At 45.6% G+C, this 12,207-nt stretch overlaps 1 protein-coding gene across 7 annotated transcripts in view; it reads right to left on the reverse strand.

Moving 5' to 3' along the window:
* The window catches only part of TSPAN4 (tetraspanin 4), a 693,477-nt gene that overhangs the window by 302,786 nt on the left and 378,484 nt on the right, over nt 1-12,207 (reverse strand). The window lies entirely within an intron of this gene.

The raw sequence follows: 12,207 nt of genomic DNA on the forward strand, positions 1-12,207 counted from the left end.
TTCTTCTGGAGCTATTACCTCATTTTACCTCAGCCATCGGGAGATACCTTTCTCTGGAGATTAAAATTCCAGCTTCTAAACCAGGAAACCTGTCTGTGCTCACGGCTCAGTTTGTAGTGCTATCTACTGCTGTCTCATAATTTAAACATGCAAATGCACACATTAAAAACCCATTTAAAAAAGCCTTTTCCACTTTATTTCAATGTGACTTATGTCCAAAATGGTGAAACCTTTTAGCTCACACAACTCCTGCAATCAAAGTTCCAAATTTCATATACACAAAGACCTCAAAGGATTCAAAGTCATCTTTGGAGAATACTAGAGCAGACTAAATTCCCCCAAATTAATCCTTCCCCAATATCAATCAAGTTCTGTCTATTCAATTTCAGCTGTGTCTGAAATGAACAAAGGCAGCATTGTTTTCCATGGGCCTTGTCTACAAAAGACAGGTTTTGTCACTATAACTATACTGCCAATTCGCCACTATGGCGTTGAGACACACCTTATACAGGCAACAGATTCCTTCCCCCTCTCCCACTCCTCCCCAATAATACTCATTCCAAACTAAGTAAGTTCTACCAAGAAAAAGATTACTTTGCTGGTACAGGACCTTGGATGTTCCCAGGCCAGAGAGCCCCGGTGGCCGGGAGTCTGGCAGCAGGAGGCACCTCAGCCAGGGCTGGTGGCAGCCACAGCAGGGATGGCAGCCAGGGTGGGGCCAATGGTTGCAGCAGGGCCAGCAGTCCAGCCAGGGCTAGCAGCTGCTGCAGAGCTGGCAGTCTGGCTGTGGCCAGCGATAGCCTGAGGCTGCCAGTCTAGCCAGGGCCGAGAGCTCAGGCTGGCTGGCAGTCTGAGCAGGACCAGTGGCCGGCAGCTTGAGTGGGGCTGGTGGCAGCAGCCAGTCTGAGAGGCCAGCAGTCTGGAGGCAGAAGCTAGAGCCAGGCTCAGGGACGGAATGTGACCTTCTTTGGTCCAGCAAACTCCCTTGTTTGGGAGTAGTCAGGTCCTGAGGGTACTGGATCAGAGAGGTCCACCCTGCATAACTGCATCTCCACTAAGGCTTTTTGTTGGTTTAAAAATGATGCAAAGAATCAGACCACTAATCAACATTACTAGATCAGCAAAAGTTTTGAATCACCTTGTCCTCATAAGGATCACACAATCTCCCTAGGAATTTTAGTTTACAGTTGTTTAAAAAGAAAACCTAAAAACATCATGCTCTCGAGAGTTTATTCTTCCATTAAAGAAATGCATATTTAAGATAGCAGTATGAGCACAAGAATGACACATTGCAAAGTTGATCCACATTGTTCTTCAGACATATCCATAGCTTTATCCACATTATTTTCTCCCAATAAGCAGTTTTCCTTATGATATTTCATTCTTGCAGCTGGGCCCTGCATCTTCTTATTGCTCTGCTTACACTTGATGTTTTCCTTCTTTACTCAGGCTACGTCTAGACTATACAGTTTTTCCGGGATACAGGCAATATCTCAGAAAAACTGTTCCACATCCAGGGAACACGTTTGCTCTTCTGCTTTTTTTGCGGAAGAGCAAATGCGCTCTTTCAGAAACCCCTGTATTCCTCGTTCCATGAGGAATAAAGGGGCTTCCAAAAGAGGGTTTTTTCAAACATTTTGCCAAGTCTACACAGGCCAAATGTCAGAAAAGCCTCTTGCAACAAAAGAATCGGAAAAAATTACGCAAAATGCAAAACACATTTTGCGTAGCTTAAAAAAAAAAAACGGCAGTGTAGACCTAGCCTCAGGGAATAATTTTCTTCAAAATGTTCCCAAATAGGGTCTCTTTTACAACCAGAAGCCATGACAGTTTTTCTATGGCAAAAGTGAAGGGGGATATAAGAGGCTGTGTGTGTGCTGAATAAAGTCTTCCCTTTTATTTTTCACTCCACTTTACTGCTCTTTTCTATGCTGCCTCCATCCTTTCCTATATATTGTCTCTCTGTTTTTAGACAATGTCTTAACTAACTCCTCTGTAGCAGTTGGCCCAGGTCCACCATCCTATAAGCAGGGAACAAAAATAATTCTAACCAGACTATGTCTGTCTTTACACGTTAGTCCAGGGGTAGGTGAGACAGCCTCCGTGGGCCAGATTCAGCCCGCCAAGCCAGTGGATCTGGCATGTGGCTGCCCTGCTGCTCCTCCGCCTGCAGGCCTATCGAGACTTGGGGACGGGGAGTGCACAAAGTCTCCTCCCCATCCAGGGGCACGCAGCACCGGAGGAAACCGCTGGCTATTTTAAAGTAGCCAGCAGTTCTCTCTAGCATCTGAGTGCCCCTGGGAGGGCAGGGGCAGGGGGTGAGTAGGGTTGCCAGGTGTCCGGTTTTGAACCAGACAGTCTAGTATTTGAGCTTTCTGTTTGGGAAACAAATAGAGAAAATATAAATAGATATGTCCAGTATTTTCTAAATAAGATGGAATGTAGATTGTAATGTAATGTCAAGTGTGTCTGGTATTTTTGTTGAAGCCATCTGGTAACCCTAGGGGTGAGGGATTTTGTGCAACCCCCCTGCCCACCCGGCCCTGATTGGCCTGGGAGTGGGGGGAGCACGCAAAGTCTCCTCCCCCCACCAAGAACGCATGGCATCAGAGGGAACTGCCAGCTGTTTTAAAACAGGTGGCAATTCTCTCTAGGTGCCAGGGGCGAGGGTCGAAGACTTCTTGTACTCCCTCACCCACAGGCCCAACAGGGTCTGTAGGCAGGGGAGCACAAGAAGTCTCCTAGCCCCATCCTTTTGCCTTAGGCAACCCAGGGCAGCCTGGGGACACTTCAGACATTTATGAAGTGGCCCCCTTTTAAACATTATTGCCCACCCCTGTGTTATTCTGATGAGAAATAGAAATTGAAGACCCAGATCTTTCAAGAAGCAGGAGCTGGTTGTTGGGATGGACAGATTAGAGCCATTAATTATTTTTACGAATGTAAGTGTAGGTGTAGCATGTTTGTGATAAGATTTAATTGTAGCTGTTTTTAAATGAGAAACTGAGTATTTTATTGATGATTTTAAAAAATAAACAAATCTGGTTTAAATTAGAAAATCCCATGTAAATAAAAAACACTGTTTTTTAATGTTTTTTTTAATCACTAATCTATAGGCCTTGGTGACGTGAGGGGTGGATAGTGCTGGGTGCAAAACAGGCAGAGAAAAGCAATTCCCTACCCGCAAAAAAATCATTATTTACACAACATGATGTAACATGTGTATGAAACAAACAAGCAAAGCAGAAGGTATGTTTTCTATATGCACAGTTCATAGGCGTAATAAGCAAATCAGTAGTTGTAACCACTGCCGTCCACCTGCCTAGCTGATCACAGTTCTTCAGTCCTAACATTCAAAACCCTTTCTCCTCCGTACAATTGCTATTTCAATTGCACAGAGTCTAGGGTCACTCTCAGACAATTGTTCTATATTTTGTTATACTGCCTGATTTTTTCCAGGTGGGTTTCAAATAGGGTTTTTTTGTTTTGTTTTTAGCAAGGAGAGATTTCAAGATATATTACAGTCTGACAACCCAATTACGGCTCACAATTTAATTACGTTTACTTCTGTAGCATCTTGTAATGGCTTGACATTTTCAGCAGAAACAATTGCAGAACAATGTTAAGAAATATAATCAGTTGGGTATTCTTCATGGGTATTCTTCAGTTGAAAGCCACATCACTTTTTTTATAGACCAAACAGCGCTTATTTAATACACTATCCAGACAGGCCTTTTCATAGACAGTGTGTCTTCTACAAATATGCTAAGTGATCCAAACTTTTCTAAGGATCACCCCAACTTGGGGTTCCATTCTGCCTGGCATTGCACAAACCCAGAGTGGCAGAAAGACTGTAAACTCCCCTGGACAGAGACTAAGCACAAAGGCAGGCCCAGGGTGGACAAAAGGGGTCTAACACAAACAGAGTGAACAATGTGATGGCAAACAAACGTGATGGGGAGTCATGCATGAGTCCCAAGCACAGGCTTGTCATCCAAAACTTCAAATTAGTACAGGCGCGAAAAGGGGCCGGAGGCAAGTTCATCCTGATTTCTGACCCTCTTTCTATACAATTATGAGGCTCAGCTGTGTTGAGTTTACTATCTGTCCATTCTGCCAGTCAGCAAGGTTTCTCAATTCTTTTCACTATTTATTTTAAAATCAGACAAAAAGAGATTTGGTGGATCTACCAGATGGCAATTCTAACAGATAGGGTTGCCAAGAGTCTCCGGGAATTAAAGATTAATCTTTAATTCAAGATTTATGTCATGTGTTGAAGCTTCTAGGAATATGTCCCATCAGAACTGGCAAACTTACTTATAGAGCCAGATGTGACCCTTACCCGTTATTCATTATGCAAGCATGTAAAGCAATGAGGCTACTCATGGAGTAAGGCACTACTCATTATACGTAAGGAAAGAAGGTATCTAAAATTCAGGCAACTCAACGTAAAGGCAAATCTTTCTATTCTATTAACAAGCCTTATTTTTTTCCACTTAAATTCTGCCCTAAAGATTAACCACAAGTGGTAAATAAGCATCTGTATCCCTCCTAGCAGAAAAGGGAACAACTCCCTTTGATTGCAGGATCTTGGGTTCATGACAGTAGCTACTCCCCTGAATTAATCTGGGCACGCACATATTCATACATGTTACCCTGTTACAACTATTGAGCCTATTGGATGACTAGGCTGTGTAAAGACACCTACAATCCAACCTGTTTTTCTATGTACTCCATCCTCTATGAATTAGGGCTTAATTGCATGACATTCCCTTACAACGTAAAAGCTCCTGAAGCAGCCTTCCTCCTTCTGTTTTAGTGCTACAAAAAATCACGTGAGGGGATAAAGATGTGAGGTCTGAGCTGAAACTACTGGAAGAAGGGGGAACTTTTGGCCAATTAATCAATCCATTGTATTGTTTTTAATGATTTAAAGTTTGCTCCCTAGGACAACTGGGAAATGTTAGCAAGCCTCAGTCTTTAACACTCAATGAGATTTCTGGTCATTTTAGTTATTCTCAATCCCATTCCTATACAAGGGGGTGGAGACTCTGGTTCAACAAAATCAGTTTTCAGCATTCATAGCTATGGCAGCAAGTGTGGGCTCAGCCAAAAGCACTCCTCCCAATGTGATTGTGTTGGTAGCAGGCTGGTTATGGAGGGGGAGGGGTAGTTCAGTGGTTTGAGCATTGACCTGCTAAACCCAGGATTGTGAGTTCAATCCTTATGGAGGCCATTTGGGGCAAAAATTTGTCAGGAATGGTACATGGTTCTGCTATGAAGGCAGGGGACTGGACTCGACTCAATGACCTTCCAAGGTCCCTTCCAGTTCTAGGAGATAGGCAATCTCCATTAATTTAATTTTAAAATTTAGAGGCGATCACTCAGAACCTAAGAAATGTCCTACCTCCTCCTGGTTGCCATGCTCAGGAGAGGGCGGTGTGCACAGACTGAAAAGCTTACAACCAGCCACTCAATAATCCATTTGTTTCTTTCTCATTTCCTACTGTTGGGGACTTGCAGGATTGCTTGCGCATTTGAAGCAGGGGTGGGCAAAAGGGCCTTCGAGGGCCAGATCCAGGGCCCTGCCGCTCCTCCACCCCCCAGACCTGGGGCGGCGGGAGAGCACGTGAAGTTTCTTCCTACCCTGCCAAGAGCATGCAGTGCTTTGAAGCGCCATGTGCTGCTCATGGGGCGGAAGGAGACATCATGTGCTTCCCCGCTCCTAAACCCTGATTGGCCTGGGGGCAGGGGAGCTGCGCGAAGTTTCCTCCGCCCTCCCTCCATGCTGCGAGGAGCACGCGGTACTTCAAAGTGCCATACGCTCACATAGGGTGGGGGCAGGGCAAAGGAAACTTCACGCAGCTCCCCCGCCCCCAGGCCCTGATTGGCCTGGGGGCAGGGGCGGAGCATGTGAAGCCTACTCCCACCCTGTGAGGAGCATGTGGCACTCTGAAGTGCCGCATGCTCCTGGCAGGGCAGGGGGTAGGGCGGGAAGAGGCTTTGCGTGCTCCTCCGCCCCCAAGCTCTGATTGGCCTGGGGATGGGGGAGTGTGTGACGCCTCTTCCCGCTCTGCCAGGGGCATGGGTGCCTAGTGGGAAGGGGAGGCAAACCGGCTCCCCCACCCAGACACCAATCATGGTCTGGGGAAGTCCAGAAGCATCCTGACTCTGCCCCTTCTGGTTAGGCCCCGCCCCTTCAATTTTTGAAGTGTCCCCCGGGCAAAAATTATTGCTCACCCCTGATTTGGAGTCTCCTCTTCCAGACATAACATGCCGAGGACTAGACTTGTGTCTCAAGAACAGTGGTTCTCCACCCTCCGCTCAGTTATAGCACATGGTCTGTTGCTCCGTCTGGCAGGGATGGAGTTGGGTGAGGAGCAGGCGGTCAGGCAGCCCTGCTGGAGTGTGCCTGACAGCAGCAGGGCCCATGAGTGCAACGGGCAGCAGGATGTGGCAGAGGGTCTCTCTGGGCTGTCCGTGGACCAAGGGGCTGAAGGTGCTGGGCAGCAAGGTGTTTGTGGGGATTGCAGGGCAGCATAGACCTGGGAATTTAGGGCGTAGAGGCACTGCAGCATCCTCAGGTTTTATTTGGGCTTCTGCTGCCAGCCCCACGCCACTGGGTCCCAGATTCTGGCCTGGCTCTATGGAGGGGTCTCTGGGGAGGGGGGGCACTGGGGATGGGGGTCTGTGTGAGCTTCTAGTGGGAGATGCTGGCCCTAGGGGGTCTGTGTGAGGGTCTCTGGGCAGGGGAGTGCTGGGTACAGGGAGTCAGGGGGTATTGGCTGAAGTGTTGTGGGGGCACATGGTGCAGGTCTCCCCCCAAGGGGAAGGGGCGGTTTGGCAGTGCAGAGCTGGACAGGCCCATGTGTGTCGCACAGGGAGGTTCAACCTTCGGCTTACAATGACAATAGATTGAGAACCAGCCTTTAATAAAGGGCGATACATCACTGTGCCACTCACGGAGCTGGAATGGTTAGCTCAAACCCCATCTTCCCCTCCTCCCCAGTTGCTCCTATGGGGTGCTGGCGCACCAGCTATGCTAGCTAATGCATTGTGAGTACAGAACAAAGGCTCCACTGGTCCCAACCTCTTCATTTGCTGTGGTGGGTGTGGGGTGTGCGTGTGCATTCATGTTTAGGGACAAGCTTGTGCTGTGCTTTTCCCTAGGCAAATGCATATACAATGTCCAGAGCTCCTGTACAGATGTGTAAGGGAGGGTCTTACAACCCCACATAGGGTTACAGGCAGCCTTACAATCTAGCCCTCAACTATGCTTACTTCTGACATGGGCCTGTGCCCTCTAAGCACCAGGCAGTGATGCCAAGTATATTATTGATTTGTGACTTACGTTGGAATTGGAATTCATCTATTCAGAGGTGAAAGGCTAATGGAGCAACCTGGCAAAGAGCTACGTGATTACAGTGCTGGACGTTTTAAACCAATAATCACCTCAGTTTTAAAAGCAGCAAACCCCCAAAGCCTTCGTACAGTCTCTAACAGAGCTGCACACCAATCAAAGAAACCATACTTCAGATTATTGCAGTTCCATGTTTAAAAGAGCTGCATATTTCTGTGTTCAGAAGCCAGACTTCAGAACTGGATCAGTCAAAAATTGTACATGGGTTAGAGTCTGAAAGAAAAGGAGGGTTTGATCAGCACTAGCACAGCAAAGTGTCATGTTGTGAGGCTTCCCAGTTACTCATCACAGCCCAGATATGTCCAGTAGGTAGCACTGTGCCAGTCTATCAGTACCACAAATTACAGAACTCCCCCCAGCCTGTCAGCAGTGTTCTCAGTGGCATGAGAGAAAATGTGCACTAGATACCTGAAATCCCTAATATTAGAAATGACATAAAAGCATTGAAACATTTCCATAAATATCACCAGTGACAACTACCAAACTTCTCTGCCTCTGACCTCCTTCCTTTGTTTTTTGTTACAGTCTGTTCTCTACGCTAGACTTCTTCCAAATCACCGTTCTGCGAATTCTTTTTTTTTAACTGATGTTTTATATCGACTAGTGCATTATCCGGAGCTTCAAAGAACGCTTTTAATTTTACTGATGGCAAAGGTGCTATCAATCCTATGAGCATGAAAAGCAAGACACTGAAAACGCAAGCAGAAAAGGGAAACAGACAGAACAATACATCTTAGACATCGGTTTTGGGAACTAAAAGGCAAAAGGAGGTGGGAACATTGGGAGAAATCTGGGAAGATACAAAATTCATCTTTCAGCAGCATTCATGTTGCCCCAAGAACACACCCAATCTTGGAACCAATGTCTGGTGTTATTAGCACAAAAGCAAATTGTGGATTTCACTGACTGTCATGAGAAAACTTTGTGAGTGAGGAGGGTGGAAGGGAAAGAATTTAAGAGTTACGGAGATTCAACAGAAGAAAAAGCAAGTACCTACAGAAAATATATATATTGGGAAGTATTACATTGCACATTTCTAAAGTTCGGAGCATTCACAAACCAATGCAGTGATGTGATAATCACTGTATATAGCAAACCTCAAAGAATTTAAAATTAAACAATTTTCTTACAGTGATGCCTTATAATAATTATAAACCAGATTCGAATGTGTGTTAAGTGGTACACCGCTTTATGAGAAAGGACTGATTTTAAATGGGACACTTCATAGAGAAATTATTGATCCAGACTATTAGAATCTATCTCTCTATAAATAACTTCTGGCATGGTGTAACAGCATTTAAACTACAAAGAGGGTGGTTCACATTCCCAGCACTGGTCAGGCCCTTCAGTCACTGACATCTGCAAAAATTCCCAGTTTTACTCAGCAATGGGAGAGTGCAACAGCTTGTAAAATGGTGACAATGTGAACCCAACACTTAATCCAATAAAGCATGCAAGAAATGTTTGAAATCCAGGCCTTTGGAATTTCCTCTTCTATAAACTCATCACACCAAGAATGGCTCTGGGGTATGAAATAATGGAGCTGAACACTGGTGGAGACAACCATTCCCATCATCCCCAATCTGGGTGCAAGATCACTGCAGGTGAATAGAGAGGTATGGTATGCATGGGGCCTATCCATAGGAACAGAGGGAAGGTACATGTTGAACCTCTCTAGTCTGGCACCTTTGGGACCTGACCGATACCGAACCACAGGAGGTCAATATTGTGTAGCACAGGGGTGGCCAACCCATTTAACAAAGAGAGCCAAAACAGCGGCAGAAAAAATGAGAAAAGCAGCACCAGAATTGTTGAGCAAAAGGGGGAAAAAAAAGTAGGCTGCCCCTTTAAGAAACAAGCTTAGGCTTTTTGGCCATATCAGGTTCCCGTCGACAGCTGCATCTTGGGCACCATTTTGAATCGTCACCCCGGTGAACACAGGAGAGCCAGGGAGCAGGGGCCTCTGGGGGAGGGGGCCCCAGGAGTGGCTTCGTGAGCCACACTTTTGGGGGAGAAGACCCGCATGTGGCTCGTGAGCCACAGATTGGCCACCCCTGGCCACTTCCATTGTTTACTGGGCTCTTAGAAGACATTTAGAAGTAAATTAGAGCTAAATAACACAGAACACAGAGAGCCAGGTCTGGTGGCTGTAAACAAACTTTATGGGACCATGGGAAAATTGGCCACACCCATGATAAGTGGACACCCAGCTAACTAAAATCATGCTGAACCACTGATGTTGCTGGACCAGAGAATGCCTGACTAACGAGGTTAACCTGTACATGAGAGAAGAATTATAGCTTCTGAAAAGAGAATCTAAGCACCTGCTCATACCAGAACATTAGATGGGAACAGTCTACTAGAGACAGGCGGTTTCTGTCATTTAATGAAACACCTTCTGTTTATTCTTGGAAAAACCTTGCTGGTTTTATTTAAAAGGCAAAGGATACCAAAATACTATTTCTTTTCTGGCTGTCTATTGCCTGCTACTAGCTAACCTTCTAGAAAAGCTAAGGGAAGAGAAAAGGGATAAGGGGATAGCAAAGGCTTTGGCAGGTATACATATGAAGATGAATCCTGTTTGCACAGACACTTTCAAAACTCTTTTCCTTTGATTTCTCAGCAAATGTAATAGCCATGTGACTGGCAACAACTTTACAAACAAAACCCAAACCATGAATCCACAATCACTGCAAAATTTCCAAGTGCTGGAAATACATTCTTTCTGCTTTTCTGTAGAGAGAATCCACTTAAAACTATATGCTTATTAATAGCCTATATTTATTTACTCTTTTCAATATGAGAAACCAGAGATCTGCAACCGTTCCAGCTACATACTATACAAACCCCCATTCGGACATTGTCATTGTCAATCATCCAGGCTGTGTGGGAAGCATGTCAAAGGGAAACAAAACAGAGTGTGCTGCAGCACTTGACACCAGCTCCTCCCCCTGCCTGCGCTGCTGAGTTAGTTCAGAACCTTCCTGGTTCAATGAGATTCTCTTTTCAAACAGCCCCCCCATCACCACCACCCAATGTGTGGGGAAAGCTTTGATGTTGCAGGGGGAAAAAAGCAAACCCTCTTTCTCTGTCTCTATAAGCGACTGCTAAAGCATTACCACTGTGCAACACGGCAAAGAACAACCCGTAATCAGCCCATTGGAAATGCATGCACTTTACATGCAGAAATATATTTCTAAATATACGTAACGTGCATCAGTGCAAGGTGACTGGAATAAAAGGAAGCAGCACTCAGAAAATATCCCTGGAGGGGCTGCCATGTCTAGTTTCAAAAAGGGCTGTTCATACCGACATTCAGCGGGATTTCTCCAGCACAGACTTCAGCTGGCTGACTGCACTATAATCTCAGTCGGAGACAGATGATAGCCTTAGAAGCAGCACAAGGCTTAAAGGGGCAAAAGAGCCAGCATTCCCATCTTTCAGGAAGCTTTGGGGGGTAAGCTGGGATAGACATCAAGAGATATTTATGCACCCAGCACTATGTGTGAGAATGTAAGTTAGGAAACAGACCACAGTCCTACTCAGACACTTTCTATCTGCTTATCTGAGGCTTTAAAAGGGCACCTGCTCTGTATTTCATAGCACCTCTTAGTACACAGCCAACTCAGTGGACTCCGTTAGTTTATCGCATCCTGAATTCCTGGTTTCTGAGTGTTACACAAGTGCCAGAGGAAGTTACCTACCATCAGTGACTTCTGATGCAGAGGGCACTGCAGCATGCATAGACAACTGTACAGTAGTGCCTTAGAGAGAATAAGAGTCACACACACCCAGCCCTTTCTTATCTCTCCAGCAACACATGAGAGAATGGAGAGTCTGTAGTTAAAAAAAGCACCATTTCCAACTACTGCTTTCCCCAAACCACCCCCCAAATGGAAAATGATGGCAGCACCATGTTTGCAACACCCCATCCTTCCACTCCCTGCTGAGAATCCACTAAGAGAAAATTCAGATGGAGTTACTGAAGGTAGGCACTCCAGCAAAAGATCTTCCCATGCAGAGATCTGAATGGGGCTACTTTGGAACAGAAGGAACTCCCTTTCTCTTCTGCCTTTCCAATCAAGTCACTTCATTTTGGTATGGGTAACAGCATTCATGATCCATATCCATGACAGTGTTCCCCCAATCAGGCTGCAGACCCCTCATTTTCCTGGTCCTGATAAACAAACACTAGCTGGCTTTTACCAGCCATTTTATCTATTAAAATGATGACGTAGAGGTGCATGCACGTACATGCCATCATGTGTGCTCCACTGACGCGTGAGTATTGGTAAATCCAGGCCACAGAACAACAACCTCAGATAATGCAAACTAGGAGAAGCAAGAAGTTCATTCTACCCGTAGTTCAGAGACAGTCACACAGGGCCCCACAATTGATGGGGAAGAAAAATCACCTGCCATATCCTCTTTCAGGGCTTCATGCTGCAAGGTGCTGATCTAAAAGATCACTAAGTGTTCATATGCTTAACTTTAGCCATGTGACTGGTCCCTGTGACTTCAAGGAGACTATTTGTGTACTTAAAGTTAAACACTGTAGTCAGGTAATGAAAGGCAAACATTCAAGTGATCTTACATTCAGTATGTTTTGCTCTACATCAGGGTTGCAACCTACCTGTATACAGCACAGGGAAATACTTGGATCCTGACTTAGTGCAACCGAAGTAAGACTGGTCTAGACCTTGCTTACATCCAACTTTCCGCACTTACAAACTGGAGGCAACAATAAAAAGACTTTCACCTCCAGGGTTTTCCCTCCACCCCTTACT

This window comes from Pelodiscus sinensis, chromosome 4, assembly GCF_049634645.1.
Source record: "Pelodiscus sinensis isolate JC-2024 chromosome 4, ASM4963464v1, whole genome shotgun sequence".
NCBI classification, from domain to species: domain Eukaryota; kingdom Metazoa; phylum Chordata; order Testudines; family Trionychidae; genus Pelodiscus; species Pelodiscus sinensis.